We start from the raw sequence: 12,081 nt of genomic DNA, 5'->3' as shown, positions 1-12,081 counted from the left end.
TTTTTACCTGAGCTTCATCGACAGAAGGCCGAGCAAAACATGCTATCGCGTGTGTGCGAACGCCTACACTATGTGGACTCGGTGGCGATACGGTAGCACGTCTGACTCCAGATCAGAAAGTTGCGTGTTCGAATGACGTCCGGGTCAAATTCTCTTTTTTATTATTTTCATCTGTCTATCTACCTATTTGTCTGTCTACAATGACTTGTCTTTTTACCTGAGCTTCGTCGACAGAAACCCGTGCAAAACATGCTACCACGTTTGTGCGAACGCCTACCCTAAGCAGACTCGGTGGCGCAACGGTAGCGCGTCTGACTCCAGATCAGAAGGTTGCGTGTTCGAGTCACGTCGGTGTTAAATTCTTTCTTTTATTATTTTCAACTATCTGTCTATCTACTTATTTGTCTGTCTACAATGACTTGTCTTTTTACCTTTGCTTCATCGACAGAAGGCCGAGCAAATCATGCTACCGCGTGTGTGCGAACGGGTACCTTATGCGGACTCGGTGGTGCAATTTTAGCACGTCTGACTCCAGAACAGAAGGTTGCATGTTCTAATCACGTCCGGGTCAAATTTTCTTTTTAATATTTTTATCTATCTGTCTATATACTTATTTGTCTGTCTACAATGGTTTGTCTCTTTACCTGTGCTTCATCGACAGAAGGCCGAGCAAAACATGCAACCACGTGTGTGCGAACGCCTGCACTAAGTGGACTCGCTGGCGATACGGTAGCACGTCTGACTCCAGATCACATGGTTGCGTGTTCGAATCACGTCTGGGTCAAATTCTTTTTTTTATTATTTTCAAATATCTGTCTATCTACTTATTTGTCTGTCTACAATGACTTGCCTCTTTACTTGTGCTTCATCGACAGAAGGCCGAGCGAAACATGCTACCGCGTGTGTGCGAAGGGCAACCCTATAAGCGGACTTGGTGGCGCAACGGTACCACGTCTGACTCCAGAACAGAAGGTTGCGTGTTCTAATCACATCCGGGTCAAATTCTCTTTTTATGATTTTCATCTATCTGTTTATCTACTTATTTGTCCTTCTACAATGACTTGTCCCTTTACCTGTGCTTCGTCGACAGAAGGCCGTGCAAAACAAGCTACCGCGTGAGTGCGAACGGCGACCCTAAACGGACTCGGTGGCGCAACGGTAGCACGTAAGACTCCATATCAGAAGGTTGCGTGTTCGAAACACGTCCGGGTCAAGTTCTCTTTTTTATTATTTCCCTCTATCTGTCTATCTACTTATTTGTCTGTCTACAATAACTTGTCTCTTTACTTGTGCTTCATCGACAGAAGGCCGAGCGAAACATGCTACCGCGTGTGTGCGAAGGGCAACCCTATAAGCGGACTTGGTGGCGCAACGGTACCACGTCTGACTCCAGATCAGAAGGTTGTGTGTTCGAATCACGTTTGGGTCAAATTCTCTTTTTGTTATTTTCATCTATCTGAATATATACTTATTTGTCTGTCTACAATGACTTGTCCCTTTACTTGGGATTCATCGACGGAAGGCCAGCAAAACATGCTACCACGTTTGTGCGAACGGCTACCCTAAGCGGACTCGGGGGCGCAACGGCGTCTGACTCCAGATCAGAAGGTTGCGTGTTCGAATCAAGTCTGGGTCAAATTCTCTTTTTTATTAATTTCAACTATCTGTGTATCTAGTTAGATGTCTGTCTACAATGACTAGTCTCTTTACCTGTGCTTAATCGACAGAAGGCCGAGCAAAACATGCTACCGCGTGTGTGCGAACGGCTACCCTAAGCGGACTCGGTGGCGCAACTTTAGCGCGTCATACTCCAGATCAGAAGGTTGCGTAATCGAGCCATGTGCGGGTCAAATTCTCTTTTTTGTTATTTTTATCTGTCTATCTACCCATTGGTCATTCTACAATGACTGGTCTCTTTACCTGTGCTTGATCGACAGAAGGCCGAGCAAAACATGCTACCGCGTGTGTGCGAACGGCTGCGCTCAGTGGACTCGGTGGCGACACAGTAGCACGTCTGACTCCAGATCAGGATTTTGCGTGTTCGAATCACGTCCGTGTTATGTTCTCTGTTTTTATTATTTCCATGTATCTGTCTATCTACTTATTTGTCTTTCTACAATGACTTGTCTCTTTACCTGTGCTTCATCGACAGAAGGCCGATCAAAACATGCTACCGCGTGTGTGCGAAGGGCTACCCTCTAGGCGGACTCGGTTGCGCAACGGTACCACGTCTGGCTCCAGATCAGAAGGTTGCGTGTTCGAATCACGTTTGGATCAAATTCTCTTTTTTTAATATTTTCATTTATCTGTTTATCTACTTATTTTTCTGTCTACAATGACTTGTCTCTTCACCTGTGCTTCATCGATAGAAGGCCGAGCAAAACATGCTACCACTTGTGTGCGAACAGCCACCCTAAGCGGACTCGGTGGCGAAATCGTAGCGTGTCCGACTCCAGATCAGAAGGTTGCGTGTTCGAGTCACGTCCGGGTCAAATTCTCATTTTTAATAATTTTATCTGTCTATCTACTTATTTGTCTGTCTACAATGACTTGTCTCTTTATCTGTGCTGCATCGACAGAAGGCCGAGCAAAACATGCTACTACGTGTGTGCGAACGGCTACACTAAGTGGACTCGGTGGCGAGGACTCCGCGTTCGGCTTCGGTGGGAGACGGACGTGTGATGGCTCGCTCCGTGCGAGGTGCTTTGGCGGCCGCTGCTGGCCGCGGTGTTAGGTTCCCTTCTGCACAATCGGATTACCGGTTTTTGTTGCCTACATTGCCGTCGGGTGACAGTATGGAAGAGTGTGTGTTTCTGCACGGGGATTTGGAAAAAAGACCATAACGGTTGGAAGACTTTCGGGCCGCGTTGGAAGAAGTGGGACTCATCAAGGCGATCACTGGCATTGGAGCCTTCCAGATGAATCACATCTGGCTGGTGAAGATGCGAAGCAAGGATGACAAAGATGCATTACTCAAAACAAGTGGACTCCGAGTGAAGGGTGGCTTCTGTGCTATCATCGACCCTATCCAACATGATGTAACCGTGAAAATCCACTGGGTTGACTTTGCGGTCTCGAATGAGAGCTTTCGACAAGCGTTAGGTGAGTTTGGTGAAGTTCTGGAGGTTTCCAACGACAACTGGACTGTCGCGGGCATCGAACACGCGATATCGACGACGAGGATGGTGACACTAAAACTGAAGGAAGGCGTGGTGCTAGAAGACTTGCCGCACCTTTTTAAGATTGGAGGGGGCACCGTCCTTTTTGTGGCCCCGGGTCGGGAACCGCTTTGCCTAAGGAGTCACATGCAAGGACATATACGACGAGACTGCCACACTCCCCGCTGTGGTGTATGCCGAGCGTTTGATCATGAAAGTCAAGATTGCGTCAAGAGTTATGCCAGAGTTACGAAGACCGTGCTGCCAACACAAGACGCCCAAGATAATCTAATGGACGCCGAAGAGGCTGAGAAGGTGGCCCCTGGCAGCAACGCTGTGGGACCCGACGCCGCGGTTCAGGCAACTGAAGAAGAGACAGCCGACGTGACAACGCAAGATGGCAAAGACTCAACGAAAGAATCCGAGGAGTTCGCCGCAACAGGCGGCCAGCAGGACATTCAAGAATCGATGGAGGAAGATATGGGTACCAGTGGCGAGATCGCTACGCCAGAAGCCAGCACAAATTCTCCGGAAGCGACCACGGGACGCAGCAAGCGTTACCGAGTGGACAGCACAGAACGCAACCTGAAACGCCCGGAGCGTCTGTGGCATCACGTCACAGGCGCTAAGAATAAAAAATATGCCCTCGAAACCCGGTCGGCGTCATCGTCGCCGCTTCGGGGACAGGATCTAGACGCGTAAGACTCCGGTTTTCCCACTGCACGGTATTCGAGACACGGTAAGCGCAGCATTGTAGTTTTCATCTTTGTCATCAACATGACTAGCATGACTGCGCCTTTACGCATTGGTACGCTGAATGTACGTGGTCTAGGAACGCGTCGCAAACAGTACCAGTTGAAAAGCTTGATGCAAGAAAAAGACCTTGACTGGCTCGTGGTCCAGGAGACTAAACTTAGTACTGAGGACGCGACTGATAGCTTGGTAGCAGGATTTTCATTGCGGTACAATGCGTGTGTGAGCTATGCAGTGGGAGCATCAGCCGGATGTATTATTTTTGTCAAGAACTCTCTTGGTATTGTAGTAGAAGAGGTGAAAAGTTGCCTACATGGGCGTTTTGTTTTGTGTGACTTTTGTTACGGGAACACTAAATTTAGAGTTATCTGTGTATACGCACCTACAAATTCGAGAGACAGATGTTTGTTTTTTCGGGAAATGCAAGCGTACTTTGAATGTCAGAAATGTGTGATTCTGTTGGGTGACTTCAATTGTGTTTTGACCCAAGAAGATTGCACGTATACTGCTAAATTAGGTGGTGAAAGCGTTGGTTTGCTTAGAGACAGCCTTAATAAGTACTTTATACATGACGTAGCTCTGTTTGCGATGGGTGGCAGTCGCCAGCACTTCACACATTTTCAAGGTTCGAGTCACGCACGACTAGATCGAGCATATGTTTGTTCTGAGATAGTACCTTTATGTCAGAACTATGAGGTTTATGCTGTTTCCTTCAGTGATCATTGCTTAGTTTTCTGTGAGATAGGTAGAAAGTGCAAAAAGAAGGTTGTATGGGAAAGATGGAAACTGAATACTAAGATAATTATGCACGAAGGGTTTGTAGATAAGACAAAGAAGGAAATCGAGAATTTTTTCAAAAACGCAGGAAGAAGTGCCACGGAAAGATGGAAATTATTTGAGCGAAAGATAAAAATGAATGCAATAGAGTGTGGTTGCTACATACAGTATCAAGCTCGAAAAGAGGAACGTGAGCTACGGGCAGAGCTAAATGATTTGGTGAATATTGAAGCAGAAAACTCGGGCTTATTCACACATCAACTGCAGGTTGTCAAAAACGAAATTGAATGTCTTGAAGAAGATAAATATAAAGGCGCAATTATACGAGCAAGAGCTGAGTGATACCTCGTGGGTGAAGCCCCGACAAAGCGAGCCTTGTCAGATGAAAAGGCATATGCTCGAGCTCACGACATACTAGAGATAGAATGGAATGGTAAAACATTGAAAGAACATAAAGATATTATGAAAGCTTTTGAGAACTATTATCAGGACGTGTTTGCTTATCGCGAAACAAAAGAGCCGGGTTTTGTAGATGAGTTCTTGATAGAAATGGCGACACCTAATGCTGAGGACACACATTTATAAGAAATGTCTATTAGTATAGAGAAATTGAGAAGGCTATCGATGATCTCGGCATGGGCAAATCACCTGGTCCAGATGGCATTATTGCCGCCTTTTACAAGGCGTTCAAGGAGGATATGTCCGCCGCATTGCATGAGGTTTTTTCAGAGTCTTTAGATCGCGGAGCTCTGCCTCCGTCGTTTAATCGAGCACACACCGTGCTGATTCCTAAAGGGAAAGAGCAACATGTTTTACGCAAAGTGACAGGATACAGGCCAATCACGCTAACAAACGTAGAATATAAGGTGTTTATGAAAGTTCTGGCTAGGAGGTTGCAAGGAGTTATATACAAGTTGGTCGGGTCACATCAGACTTGCGGCATCAAGCGTAGGAGCATAATCACGAATATTCATGTTGCCAGGAGCATTTTGGAGTATTGTGACGCTGCGCTTCTAAAAGTAGCTATGTTGCAAATTGATCTAGCCAAGGCTTTCGACATGGTTCTACACAATATACTCTTCATGCTAGCTGAGTACGTTGGTCTTGGTGCGATCATAAGTAAAGGTAATAAATTGGCATATAAAAATTCAACCACAAACTTAATTTTAAATAGAGAACTCTCACAGCGCATACAAGTACATTCCACCGTGCGCCAGGGGTGTCCTTTAAGTCCTTTGCTCTTCGCTCTATTTTTGGAACCATTGTGTCAGAAAGTGATTCACCATGCAGGGATTAATGGTTTCAGGTTGCAGTCATGTGAAGTGCGTGTTTTGGCATACGCCGACGATGTTGCCTTTTTTGCAGTTGATAGAGAGAGTGTCACTTCGTTATTAAAAATCACTCAAAGGTTTTGTAACACGAGTGGAAGTTTAATGAACAAAAAAAAGCATTGGTTTATGGCATGGTAATTAGGACCTTACGCCCAGTTCTTTTGGAAATATTCAGTGACTCACGACGCCTAGTCATTACCTAGGGGTACCATTGGACAGGTATCAAGACAGTGAAGCATTTTGGCTTGAAAAGGCCGAAGAACTGCGCGCGACCGCCGAAGAATGGGGCGGTCGTGGCTTATCAATTTTCTCTCTGTCTGCTGTATGCAACGTGTTTCTGGCTGCTAAAATTATGTACCTTTTGCAAGTACTTAGTTGTAAGCGTAAAACCATTCACAAAGTCCACAGGATATTCGCCACGTTCATCTGGAGCTCTACGTGGGAGAGAACATCTAGAACGAACTTGTTCGGTGAGTTAAGCAAGGAGGGCTGTCTCTGTGCCATCTGTTTCTTAACCAAGTAATATCACGTTTCCTGCTCACTAGAGACCAGAGAGACTCTTTTTTACGTTCTTTATTTCAAACAACGCTGTTACACCACATGCCTGACATCTTTGTATCTTCAGGCACATCGAGAACGACACACATTGTCCCCGTTCTTGCGCGAAGTTGTGTTCTCATATCGTTTCTTAAGGGCGAGGTTTTCGATAGATTACCTAACTATTGTGAAAAGAAAGCGCCTTATGAAAGACCTAATACAGAATATTTTTCCTGTGCCCATGTACCGTTCAAGGAATGAAAAATCATATGGTCAAGACGTACTAAAGCGAGTGAAAAACATGTGTATACCACCCAATGTGAAAACCTTCTTTTTTAAACTTCATACGGGAACCTTGCCAGTAAAAACGTGGCTTGAAGAGAGAGGGATGTATGTACCATGGGGAAGTAGCTGTCTCCTGTGTAACAAACCTGAGACCATTGAACATGTGTTTATTGATTGTAAGAACGCTATTTTCTTTTGGGACATTTTACAGAGGACTTTAAAAAAAGATTTACCTCTTACTTCATATGGAATTCGTTTTTTGCTTTGTGATAGTTCTGTGCAAAATTTGGATGTTATATTTGTACTTGGTCTTCATTCGGTTTGGCGTAGTATGCTATCGTACAGACACTGTGATGTGAGAGTTCTATCCGTTAATGAGTGTTTCGTGGAAACTGTTATAAAAGTGCGCGATGTGTATAAGACTACCGACTGTAATGAAGATGTAATATCTTTGTTTGACGCGTTGTCACGCATTAAACACGTGGGATAGTGATTGTCATATTAGCTTGACCTGTAGTCAAGAAGGCAATAAAGAAAAAAAAGTGGACTCAGTGGCGCCACGGTAGCACGTCTGACTCCAGATCAGAAGGTCTCGTGTTCGAATCACGTCCGGGTCAAGTTCTCTTTTTTACTATTTTCATCTATCTGTCTATCTACTTATTTGTCTGTCTACAGTGACTCTTCTCTTTAGCTGTGCTTCATCGACAGAAGGCCAGGCAAAACATGCTAGCACGTGTGTGCAACGGCTACCCTAAGCGGACTCGGTGGCGAACTGTTAGCGCCTCAGACTCCAGATAAAAGGTAGCGTGTTCGAATCACGTCTGGGTGAACTTCTTTCTTTTATTATTTTCAACTATCTGTCTATCTACTAATTTGTCTGTCTACGATGACTTGTCTCTTTACCTGTGCTTCACCGACAGAAGGCCGAGCAAAACATGCTACCGCGTGTGTGTGAACAGCTACCCTAAGCTGACTCGGTGGCGCAACTTTAGCACGTCTGACTCCAGATCAGAAGGCTGCGTGTTCTAATCACGTCCGGGTCAAATTTTCTTTTTAATATTTTTATCTATCTGTCTATCTACTTATTTGTCTGTCTACAATGACTTGTCTTTTTACCTTTGCTTCATCGATGGAAGGCCGACCAAAACATTGTACCACGTTTGTGTGAACGGCAACCCTAAGCGGACTGTGTGGCGAACCGGTAGCGCGTCTGACACCAGATCAGAAAGTTGCGTGTTCGAATGACGTCCGGGTCAAATTCTCTTTTTATTATTTTCATCTGTCTATCTACTTATTTGTCTGTCTACAATGACTTGTCTCTTTACCTGTGCTTCACCGACAGAAGGCCGAGCAAAACATGCTACCGCGTGTGTGTGAACAGCTACCCTAAGCTGACTCGGTGGCGCAACTTTAGCACGTCTGACTCCAGATCAGAAGGCTGCGTGTTCTAATCACGTCCGGGTCAAATTTTCTTTTTAATATTTTTATCTATCTGTCTATCTACTTATTTGTCTGTCTACAATGACTTGTCTTTTTACCTTTGCTTCATCGATGGAAGGCCGACCAAAACATTGTACCACGTTTGTGTGAACGGCAACCCTAAGCGGACTCTGTGGCGAACCGGTAGCGCGTCTGACACCAGATCAGAAAGTTGCGTGTTCGACTGACGTCCGGGTCAAATTCTCTTTTTAATATTTTCATCTGTCTATCTACTTATTTGTCTGTCTACAATGACTTGTCTCTTTACCTGTGCTTCATCGACAGAAGGCCGAGCAAAACATGCTACCGCGTGTGTGCGAACGGCTACCTTAAGCGGACTCGGTGGTGCAACTTTAGCACCTCTGACTCCAAATCAGAAGGTTGCGTGTTCTGATCACGTCCGGGTCGAATTCTCTTTTTATGAATTTCATCTATCTGTTTATCTACTTATTTGTCCTTCTACAATTACTTGTCCCTTTACGTTTGCTTCATCGACAGAAGGCCGTGCAAAACATGCCACTGCGTATGTGCGAACGGCTGCCCTGAGCAAACTCGGAGGCGCCACGGTAGCGCGTCTGACTCCAGTTCAGTAGGTTGCATGTTCGAATCACGTCCGGGTCAATTTCTCATTTTTATTGTTTTCAGCTATCTGTCTATCTACTTATTTGTCGGTCCACAATGACTTGTCTCTTTACCTGTGCTTCATCTACAGAAGGCCGTGCAAAACATGCTAACATGTGTGTGCGAACGTCTGCCCAAAGCGCACTCGGTGGCGCAACTGTATCGCGTCTGACTCCCGATCAGAAGGTTGCGTGTTCTAATCACGTCTGGGTCAAATTTTCTTTTTATGAATTTCATCTATCTGTCTATCTACTTATTTGTCTGTATACAATGACTTGTTCCTTTACCTGTGCTTCATCGACACAAGGCCGATCAACACATGCTACCGCGTGTGTGAAAACGGCTACACTAAGTGTACTCGGTGGCGACACGGTAGCACGTCTGACTCCAGATAAGAAGGTTGCGTGTTCTGATCACGTCTGGGTCAAATTCTCTTCTTTATTATTTTGAACTATCTGTCTATCTACTTATTTGTCAGTCTACAATAACTGGTCTCTTTACCTGTGCTTCATCGACAGAAGGCCGAGCAAAACATGCTACCGCGTGTGTGCTAATGGCTACCCTAAGTGGACTTGATGGCGACATGGTAGCACGTCTGACTCCAGATCAGAAGGTTGCGAGTTCGAATTACGTTCGGGTCAATTTTTTTTATTATTTTCATCAATCTGTTTATCTACCTATTTGTTACCAATTACCTATTACCTGTGCTACATTGACTTGTCTCTTTACCTGTGCTTCATCGACTCAAGGCCGAGCAAAACATGCTACCGCGTGTGTGCGAACGGCTTGACTAAGTGGACCCGGTGGCGACGCGGTAGCATGTCTCACTCCAGATCGGAAGGTTGCGTGTTCGAATCACGTCCGGGTCAAGTTCTCTTTGTTACTTTTTTCATCTATCTGTCTATCTACTTATTTGTCTGTCTACATTGACTTGTCTCTTTACCTGTGCTTCATCGACAGAAGGCCGAACAAAACATGCTACCGCGTGTGTGCGAAGGGCTACCCTATAAACGGACTCGGTGGTGCAACGGTACCACGGCTGACTCCAGATCAGAAGGTTGTGTGTTCGAATCACGTCGGGGTCAAGTTCTCTTTTCTATTATTTTCATCCATTTGTCTATCTACTTATTTGTCTGTCCACAATGACTTGTCTCTTTACCTGTGCTTCATCGACAGAAGGCCGTGCAAAACATGCTACCACGTGTGTGCGAACGGCTACCCTAAACGGACGTGGTGGCGACACAGTAGCACGTCTGACTCCAGATCAGAAAATTGCGAGTTTGAATCACGTCCGGGTCAATTTCGCTTTGTAATTATTTTCATCTATCTGTCTATGTACCTATTTGTCTGTCTACAATGACTTGTCTCTTTACCTGTGCTTCATCGACATAAGCCTGAGCAAAACATGCTACCGCGTGTGTGCGTATGGCTACTATAAGTGGACTCGGTGGCGACCCGGTAGCACGTCTGACTCCAGATCAGAAAGTTGCGTGTTCGAATCACGTCCGTGTTAAGTTCTCTTTTTTATTATTTTCATCTATCTGTCTATCTACTTATTTGTCTGTCTACAATGACTTGTCTCTTTACCTGTGCTTCATCTACAGAAGGCCGAACAAAACATGCTACCACGTGTGTGCGAATGGCTACTATAAATGGACTCGGTGGCGACCCGGTAGCACGTCTGACTCCTGATCAGAAAGTTGCGTGTTCGAATCACGTCCGGGTCAAGTTCTCTTTTCTATTATTTTCATCTTTCTGTCTATCTGTCTGTCCACAATGACTTGTCTCTTTACCTGTGCTTCATCGACAGAAGGCCGTGCAAAACATGCTACCACGTGTGTGCGAACGTCTGCCCAAAGCACACTCGGTGGCGATACGGTAGCACGTCTGACTCCAGATCACATGGTTGCGTGTTCGAATCACCTCTGGGTCAAATTCTCTTTTTTATTATTTTCAACTATCTGTTTATCTACTTATTTGTCCTTCTACTATGACTTGTCCCTTTACCTGTTCTTCGTCGACAGAAGGCCGTGCAAAACATGCTACCGCGTGTGTGTGAACGGCGACCCTAAACGGACTCGGTGGCGCAACTGTAGCGCGTCTGACTCCCGAACAGAAGGTTGCGTGTTCTAATCACGTCTGGGTCAAATTCTCTTTTTATTTTTTTCATCTAGCTGTCTGTCTACTTATTTGTCTGCCTACAATGACTTGTCTCTTTACCTGTGCTTCATCGACATAAGGCCGTGCAAAACATGCTACCACGTTTGTGCGAACGGCTACCCTAAGCGGACTCGCTGGCGCAACTTTAGCACGTCTGACTCCAGATCAGAAGGTTGCGTGTTCTAATAACGTCCGGGTCAAATTCTCTTTTTTATTATTTTCATCTACTGTCTATCTACTCTTTTGTCTGTCTACAATGACTTGTCTCTTTACCTGGGATTCATCAACAGAAGGCCGAGAAAAACATGCTACAACGTGTGTACGAACGGCTACACTAAGCGGACTCAGTGGCGAAACGGTAGAGCGTCTGACTCTAGTACAGAAGGTTAAGTGTTCGAATCACGTCTTGGTGAAATTCTTTCTTTTATAATTTTCAACTATCTGTCTATCTACTTATTCGTCTGTCTACAATGACTTGTCTCTTTACCTTTGCTTCATCGATAGAAGGTCGACCAAAATATTCTACCACGTGTGTGCGAACGGCAACCCTAAGCGGACTCTGTGGCGAACCGGTAGCGCGTCTGACACCAGATCAGAAAGTTGCGTGTTCGAATGACGTCCGGGTCAAATTCTTTTTTTTATTATTTTCATCTGTCTCTCTACTTATTTGTCTTTCTACAATGACTTGTTCCTTTACCTGTGCTTCATCGACAGAAGGCCAAGCAAAACATGCTACCGCGCGTGTGCGAAGGGCAACCCTATAGGCGGACTTGGTGGCGCAACGGTACCACGTCTGACTCCAGATCAGAAGGTTGTGTGTTCGAATCACGTTTGGGTCAAATTCTCTTTTTATTATTTTCATCTATCTGAATATCTACTTATTTGTCTGTCTACAATGACTTGTCCCTTTACTTGGGACTCATCGAAAGAAGGCCGAGCAAAACATGCTACAACGTTTGTGCGAACGGCTACCCTAAGCG

General features: G+C 45.2%; 1 non-coding gene across 1 annotated transcript; it reads left to right on the top strand.

Moving 5' to 3' along the window:
• The first annotated feature begins 285 nt into the window (after positions 1-285).
• Positions 286-357, top strand: TRNAW-CCA (transfer RNA tryptophan (anticodon CCA)). The gene has a single exon. It is a non-coding gene; the product is annotated as a tRNA-Trp (tRNA).
• Positions 358-12,081: the final 11,724 nt, after the last annotated feature.

Source organism: Rhipicephalus microplus, chromosome 5, assembly GCF_043290135.1.
Source record: "Rhipicephalus microplus isolate Deutch F79 chromosome 5, USDA_Rmic, whole genome shotgun sequence".
NCBI classification, from domain to species: domain Eukaryota; kingdom Metazoa; phylum Arthropoda; class Arachnida; order Ixodida; family Ixodidae; genus Rhipicephalus; species Rhipicephalus microplus.
This window is presented reverse-complemented; position numbering and strand designations above follow the sequence as displayed.